This window comes from Gymnogyps californianus, chromosome 4 (assembly GCF_018139145.2).
Source record: "Gymnogyps californianus isolate 813 chromosome 4, ASM1813914v2, whole genome shotgun sequence".
NCBI classification, from domain to species: domain Eukaryota; kingdom Metazoa; phylum Chordata; class Aves; order Accipitriformes; family Cathartidae; genus Gymnogyps; species Gymnogyps californianus.
In genome coordinates, this window is record NC_059474.1 from 69,218,197 (window position 1) to 69,225,349 (window position 7,153).

Consider the following 7,153-nt stretch of genomic DNA (forward strand, 5'->3'; position numbering starts at 1 on the left):
GCACAGACCCCCAATCAGCTTAACATATGTCATAAGCAGTCAGTCAACACTGAGAAACTGCTCTGAAACATTATCAGTTTGCTGAGAAGACTGTTGCATACAGCTCCCACAGTGCCAAGCTCTCCGGAATCATTTTGTATTCTTCTTGCTAGGATTTGCCATTTCAGTGTGTCTTGGAGGGGTATGTGTCTTTTTTTCCTTTTAAAATTCATCAGCCCAGTGGCTACCAAGAATACAAATGCCGCAAAAAGGATATTTGGAAGCACTATAACTTATTACATCACTGGGGATCTGGCAAATGTTAGATCAATGTCCTTACATTAATAAAATGGATGGCTAAACATCACGAATCTAGACCACTCCACCAACATATATTATCAAGGTATACAAGCTATCAAGAAGAAAGTACCCTGCAGGTATGCAGGTGTTGCTTATGCAGGGGTGGGGCACAGCTCAGCAACAACATTTAGAAAAGGAGGCCAAAGCTTTTAAAGGGACCATGCTCCTCTTACCTGTAAAACAACAAAACTCATTAATTAATAAGTCAAATTTTTTTCCATTAAAGGGCTTGCCATAAGTAGGAATACTGTCATTCTCTTCACATCATTAGTCTTTATTTCATTCATGATAACTACTTTAATCACCAGGTACACATTTACCAAGCAGTGGGTAGGTAGGAGGACTTCAGCCCTTTCATCTGGCTGGGCCAGTGGAGCGTGCATTACATAGCCTTCCTCCCATCCCCGTTTAGATTAGTGCTGTGTTCCCCCCACTCACATTTTATTAACGGTTAGAACAAATGCCAGCTTAATTCTCACCTATTGGTCATGCATACAGAGGCATACATGCAGCAAACATTTGGATGACAGAACTAACTTTATTGTAAGGAAAGTGATGCTAGCCTTCCAGCATTAACATGTATGAAAGTAGACTCAGTTATGCACTGTTACCAGCAGATCTTGTGAACCCAGAGCCTTGCTTTCAGCAAGACAGACATGATAAAATCTTTCCTTTTTCTTCAATAACATGACTAATAAATGTAGAAATTCCCTTCTCCTCTCTCCCTTTGCCAGTATCTGTCTTATCTCCGGTTCTTCCTTAGACATAATTTCAAACATGAAAGACATGTCTATACTATGAACAGGCAACCTTAATTTTGGCATGAGATCCATGGCACATTGCAGTTTAGTGCTAGAGAGCTGAAGCTTAAGATCTGGCATCTGCAAAACATGGTAGCTGGAATTTCTGCTGCTGACTCTCTGCTTGCCTAGTGAGATACTGCGCCTGGGGTTAGCATGCTCTATCTTGTGAAGGCAACATCAGGCTCCACTTCAGATTTCTTTCCAAAGCAGGTGCACAGCTGAAAAAACATGACAAGCATTTATGAAATGGGTTCACCATTAAACACTATATCCAACAAGTAAGGGGGACCATCCTGAAGCCTTCCTGGAATTTTGGCAGCATTTCTGAGAGATCATCTGCAAATTACTAGAGACGGGTATTACATGTATGCTATAGGCAATAAATAAGAGTGATTTTAAGGGGCAGTGTATATTGACAAAGTAACACCTCTAAGAATAGAATACAACCACTGGCATAAGCAGTAGAGACATGCTAACAAAACTGAGGAGGACCTAGGGAGTGTCTTAAAAGTATATCTAATAGCAAAAATACTTGTTTAAGCAACAAAGTCCAAAGAATGCAGAAGGCTACAACCATACTAAACCCATTCTGTTAACTTGCTAGTTTATTGTAGCCAAAGATCACTAACTGTACCTTAACTTGAGCACCCAGAATACTCCCAAACTCCTGGATGTGCATCCCAGCTATGTTACAGCCTCATATCAGAGTGAGACATATGCATTCATCAGGCTCCCACTTTGTCTTTCACTACAGGGAGAGAAACACAGGCACGTCAGCTGAGAGGGAACCATGGCATGCTTTAGCCAGGTCCCTGGTCTAGAAGGCTGGGAGACCAAGAGCATCATTGTCATTCAAGCCATTTTTACTTTAGCAACTTTTATTTACTATTCGCTCAACACCACATGACAGCTTTCTACCAAGGGAATATTTAAAGGTAAGCTAACTAAAGCTGGTGTTTCTTAAGCCCCAACTCTAATTCAGTGGGAATCACTGGGAATTGTTCCAGTGACTTATAGAGATCAGATCCTTTAGAATTGGTGGATATCTCAATTTTAGAGCTATACTATCTTTTTTCAAGATAACTTAGAGCTTTCTCAGGGGTGAAATTTTTTATTTCAAAAAAAGTAAATACTTTAGTTTTGTGTATTGATGACCCAAACCAAAATAACCATACTCCCTGAATTATAAAAGATAACAGTCTACTTGTATTTTGCCCCCAGATCTGAATTTTGCAAAAGTAAGCTTTTTTTTTTTTTTCCTGAGACCATACATTTTTCCTATGACTTTTTCTTTTAATTTCCAGTGCAAGTGGCTATAAGGAAAAAAAAATCCTCTCGTGCTGCCTTATATGCAAACACTGCACCTTTGTGCATGTGGAGGAAAACCTGCAGGCAAAATTGGTAAGTAGCAGAAATAAAATAGCTATTTTCAAAACCAGGCATGAACACCACAGTACTGTGGGTTGTGACACAAGTCATAGAATCATAGAATCACAGAATGGTTTGGGTTGGAAGGGACCTTTAAAGGTCATCTAGTCCAACCCCCCTGCAATGAGCAGGGACATCTTCAACTAGATCAGGTTGCTCAGAGCCCCGTCCAACCTGACCTTGAATGTTTCCAGCGATGGGGCATCTACAACATCTCTGGGCAACCTGTTCCAGTGTTTCACCACCCTCATCATAAAAAACGTCTTCCTTATATCCAGTCTGAATCTACCCTCTTTTAGTTTAAAACCATTACCCCTTGTCCTATCACTACAGGCCCTACTAAAAAGTCTGTCCCCAGTCATGATCATGGGCCAATACTGAGATTCTCCAGTGAGGAACCTGGTATTTCTGTTCCATGTGAGGGAAGAGGTAGGACATATGTTACACAGACAGGTGTTTTCTCAAGGCATAATTCATTTCTATGAAATAATAGCAAGGAGAACTGTAGTGTTGGTACCATTCTTAGCCTGCTTCAATAGGTTATGACATTTCTTTTGCAATTCTTTTCTGAACTTGAATCAATTCCTTTCCACATGAATTCCCCTTGCGCTGCTCCCAGAGTCAATAAGATCATTTGCTGGGATACTGTCTTAATGTGATAGATTCATTTGGCATTGGACAATGTATATCTGGGGCAATCTTTTGTAGGTATATCTAAACAACATATTTTGTGCACATGACAATTTGTTCCTACTCATGCTCCAAGCTGACCTAAAGCCCTTCAGCTTCATTAGCGTGGTGCTGAGCTGAAACCAGTAAGAACTGACAAAGTGCCAAGTTAGGGCAGCTCTATAACTTTGTTGGCTGGTTGATAGCAAAAAGGCATATGCCTGCAATGTACCATGCCGTGTTTGAAGCCTTCCCATTGAAGGCCAGCTGCTTGTTGTTTTTCAACATCCACTGATGTTTGAAAAAAGCGGAAGGACTTCTACTAAACTCAGAGGGATGCCAGAAGAGGCTTTAAGACTTCTGAATGACCTTCGCTAATCTAGAATCTTTTAAAATACACTTTAAAAAATTAAAACCAATGTTCTCCTTTATGGGAAAGGCGGTTGTCCAAGCTAAATGAGGTCAGTTAATAGTTTAAAAATAGCTTTTAAAACTGCATGGTTACCCAATGCACCTCAAATTTTAAAGCATTAGGCAACCACGCTACCCTACCATGAATGACCACTAGCTAATGCCAATTGACTATAAAGCAGCACTTTATTTTGTACTATCTGCTTATATTATACAGAGTTCAACTGGTGGTTCTGCCAAACCTGGGGTCATAGCAGAGTGGGAATTTGGTAAGAGCTTTAGACAGATCAAAGAGAGGGGAAAAAAAGACATGAACATTCAGAATTTGGCCAGTGACAAAAGCAAACTAGGACTTTTTTCTGTTGATCATGTTGCCCTTCTGAGCAGAAATAACAAGATGAAGGTAGAGAAGAAACTGTTTTTGCAAACTCTCATAGATGTAAGATATCATAAAGCCTTGAAATTCTGCTGTCTTGAGACTTTTTTAACCTACTGTTGCTTTTGTCTGTGAATTAAGACTACTCCCCTTGCCCAGAAAAAGTAAATACTGGGATCTGAATGCTTTACAACTTTATGCTAGAAGAGGCCACAGATGGGGAAGCAGTTTGATCAATGTGGGAGGGAGCAGCCCAAAATAACAGTAAGATATATTATACCATCAAAAAATGGCATGTCTGGAAGGAAAGTTTTGAGCATAAATTAATACTGACCTTAGCCAGAATAACTTGGTCTCTTCAACATCTGCAGCTGTGTAGTTACTAGGGAGTTATCTGGCTTCATATGCTTTTTCACATCTGTCTACTAAATCAGACATAGAAATACAAAAATCTAGCACAAAGGGACATTATATGGATTTGTGACACTCCCTGAGGGACTTGGGGTCTTTAAACTAACAAAGATATTACAATGGGACATAGGCATAATATTCTCTTTGTGACAGGTATAATATTGGTCTAACATTGTGCCTGTTCCATTGTGCAATGGAAAAACTGTATCTATTTTCCTCTGATGAGCTCTCTGAAACTTCCAAACATGGGTAAACAGAACTACAGTATATGAGACAATAAGTTTGGCATACATGCATGAAACTTCATACTTCTGGGATGAACAAAATGAATAAACTCAATTCATATTAATTGCCTTACAACACCATGTGTGAGTGAAAGCAACAGTGGGAACAGATTGAGAGAGGACAGAGAGACTCTCACAGTTTAGCTCATACAGTATTTTCATCATTCTTCATCATTTTCAACATCACTAGCGACTTCCAAAGACTAAACTGTGAAGCCTTAATAGAAATGGGCATGACAGGGTTATCAACACGAGTAACAACATTTTTCAGCATGTAGCATGTGAGTTAGTGAAATGAGTGGTATGTTGTATTTCCCCTGCCTGCATCATCTCAGGTTATGTTATGGTCCAGTCTAAATGACAAGGTGATGAAATTGCATAGGTGTAACATGCCTTTATTTCAGCAGCATACATGACACAAAGTACAAAAATCCCTAAAGTATAAGAGTCTTGAATAATACGGTTCTAAATCTTCAGGTGTCAATGGGATATTTGTATGTTATTGCGCCATGCTTGCAAAATATGGAAGTTGTTCTTAAATTATGTTCTGAGCTTGTATGAAAAGACTCAACCAAATCAAAATGCAATAGCTTTTGCCCTCATTTTGAACAGTTGAACTTTTAATTTATAAAAATTTTGCATTCTTTTATATCTTTATAGTATCAAACTACATTTTAGGTTAAAAAAAAAGGTGACATTTTAAATGGGCAGTGCAAATTAATGCAATTTTAATGTACTAAGAGATTTAAGGACACAAAGCCATAAATACATAACCAAAATCAAACAAACATATATGCATGCACAGACATAAACAAAAAAAGTCAATTTATAGTCATTAGGCAAGGTGAAGAAATTTCATGTGATTCCCTCTGGAGAGCCACCGATATAACTTGTACCTTACAGCAAGCAAATAATGTTTTCATACAGGAAGAATAGAGAAGGGGATTGTAGACACAAGCTAAACAAAAGTAGTGGTGACAGATGTGAAAGGTAATAGAAATACTCCTTACGTGGCAGAAAACTATTTTCTACTGAATTTATTTTCTGCTGGATTAGCATAACGGAACAGCTCAGACAAAGGTCAGCACTAGTGCAAAAGAAGGGCTGCAGCAGCAAGATTGGTTTAGACAACTGAAAAAGGAGCCACTGCTTTGGATACTGTCTGATACGCTAGAAGGCCACCACTCAGAAGCAATGGTGGTCTCAGTCATGTGTCAAACATTCAGGTTCAGAGTGATCCTGGCAAAAGCTCTGGAGGAAGTTGCTTGGCCCACACTGTAACATCTGAATGGACAGTCTAAGAGCACTCGAAAACACAGGCAGGCAAGCACACTGCTGCTGAGAACATATAAAACTTCAATCAGGATCAGACCGCTCTACAGGGCAATGAAACAATCAGGAGCTGGTACAAATAGGAACTTGTACGCCACAGCATCCTGGCACCTTACTTGGCAAGCAGTGCTCAGCATTGCTCCATGGGTGTAGCCTTCCAAAAATAAGCCTTTCAATGTACAAAAAGGCTACTGTATAAAGATGGTGTCCTCAGTTCCACAGAGGACAGGGAGTGGAAGTGCTTGGCAGCAGACAGTATGGCACAGCTAAATTCTCTAGAGCGGGCAGAGTCTGAAGGAATCTAACAGCTTTGTTGAAGGAAACCAACAAGCTGTTTTGACTGAGGATATGCTTTCTAAATAGCTCTAATACCATGCAGTATTATTTTCATCATTATCATTAGTAATGTGGTAATATAAGCCTACCTTTCGATATTTCTTTCTTTAGTGAAAAAGTTCTTCTCTTCTTGCTTCTGATAAGATAGTGGACCTTGCCCAAAGATGGTCTGTTCCTAAAAGCATTTTATAGCATGCTAAAAATCTGTGTACATGGCCAACCTGGCTTAAGCTGATGTTAAGGATGAGGTCTGCTCGCGGAATGAATACTTTGGATTTGGGCTTACTTGGCCCAAGTTTTGACTGAATTACAATAGTTTCTTGCATCTCATTTGGTGATATCTATAGCTCCGACTCTCATAAAATACATCTTTAAATTACCTTGAACTCATCTAGTCTGTGATTCCAAGGGTTAATTTGAAAACACACACATTCAATTAATGGAGCAGATTACTTAGAGCAAGGTAACACAGAAGCACGATTACTGCAGAAAAAATATTACAAATCTAAAGTGAATTTAAATTTTAAAATTAATTTTCTTCATCCTTTTTCTTGACCCTTCTTTTTTCCCCATGAACACTGCAGCTGCTCTTGTATACATGTATACAGATAGCACATTTCAGTATCCTGCAAGGAACAGCAGCAGAAGCTCAATTTATTTCCACATCCAAGGATAGGTATGACAGAAAAAAATACCTGCACATTAAAATAGTATACCCGGCCAATAATGGTCAACTAAACATTGGCATGAAACAAATACCAAAG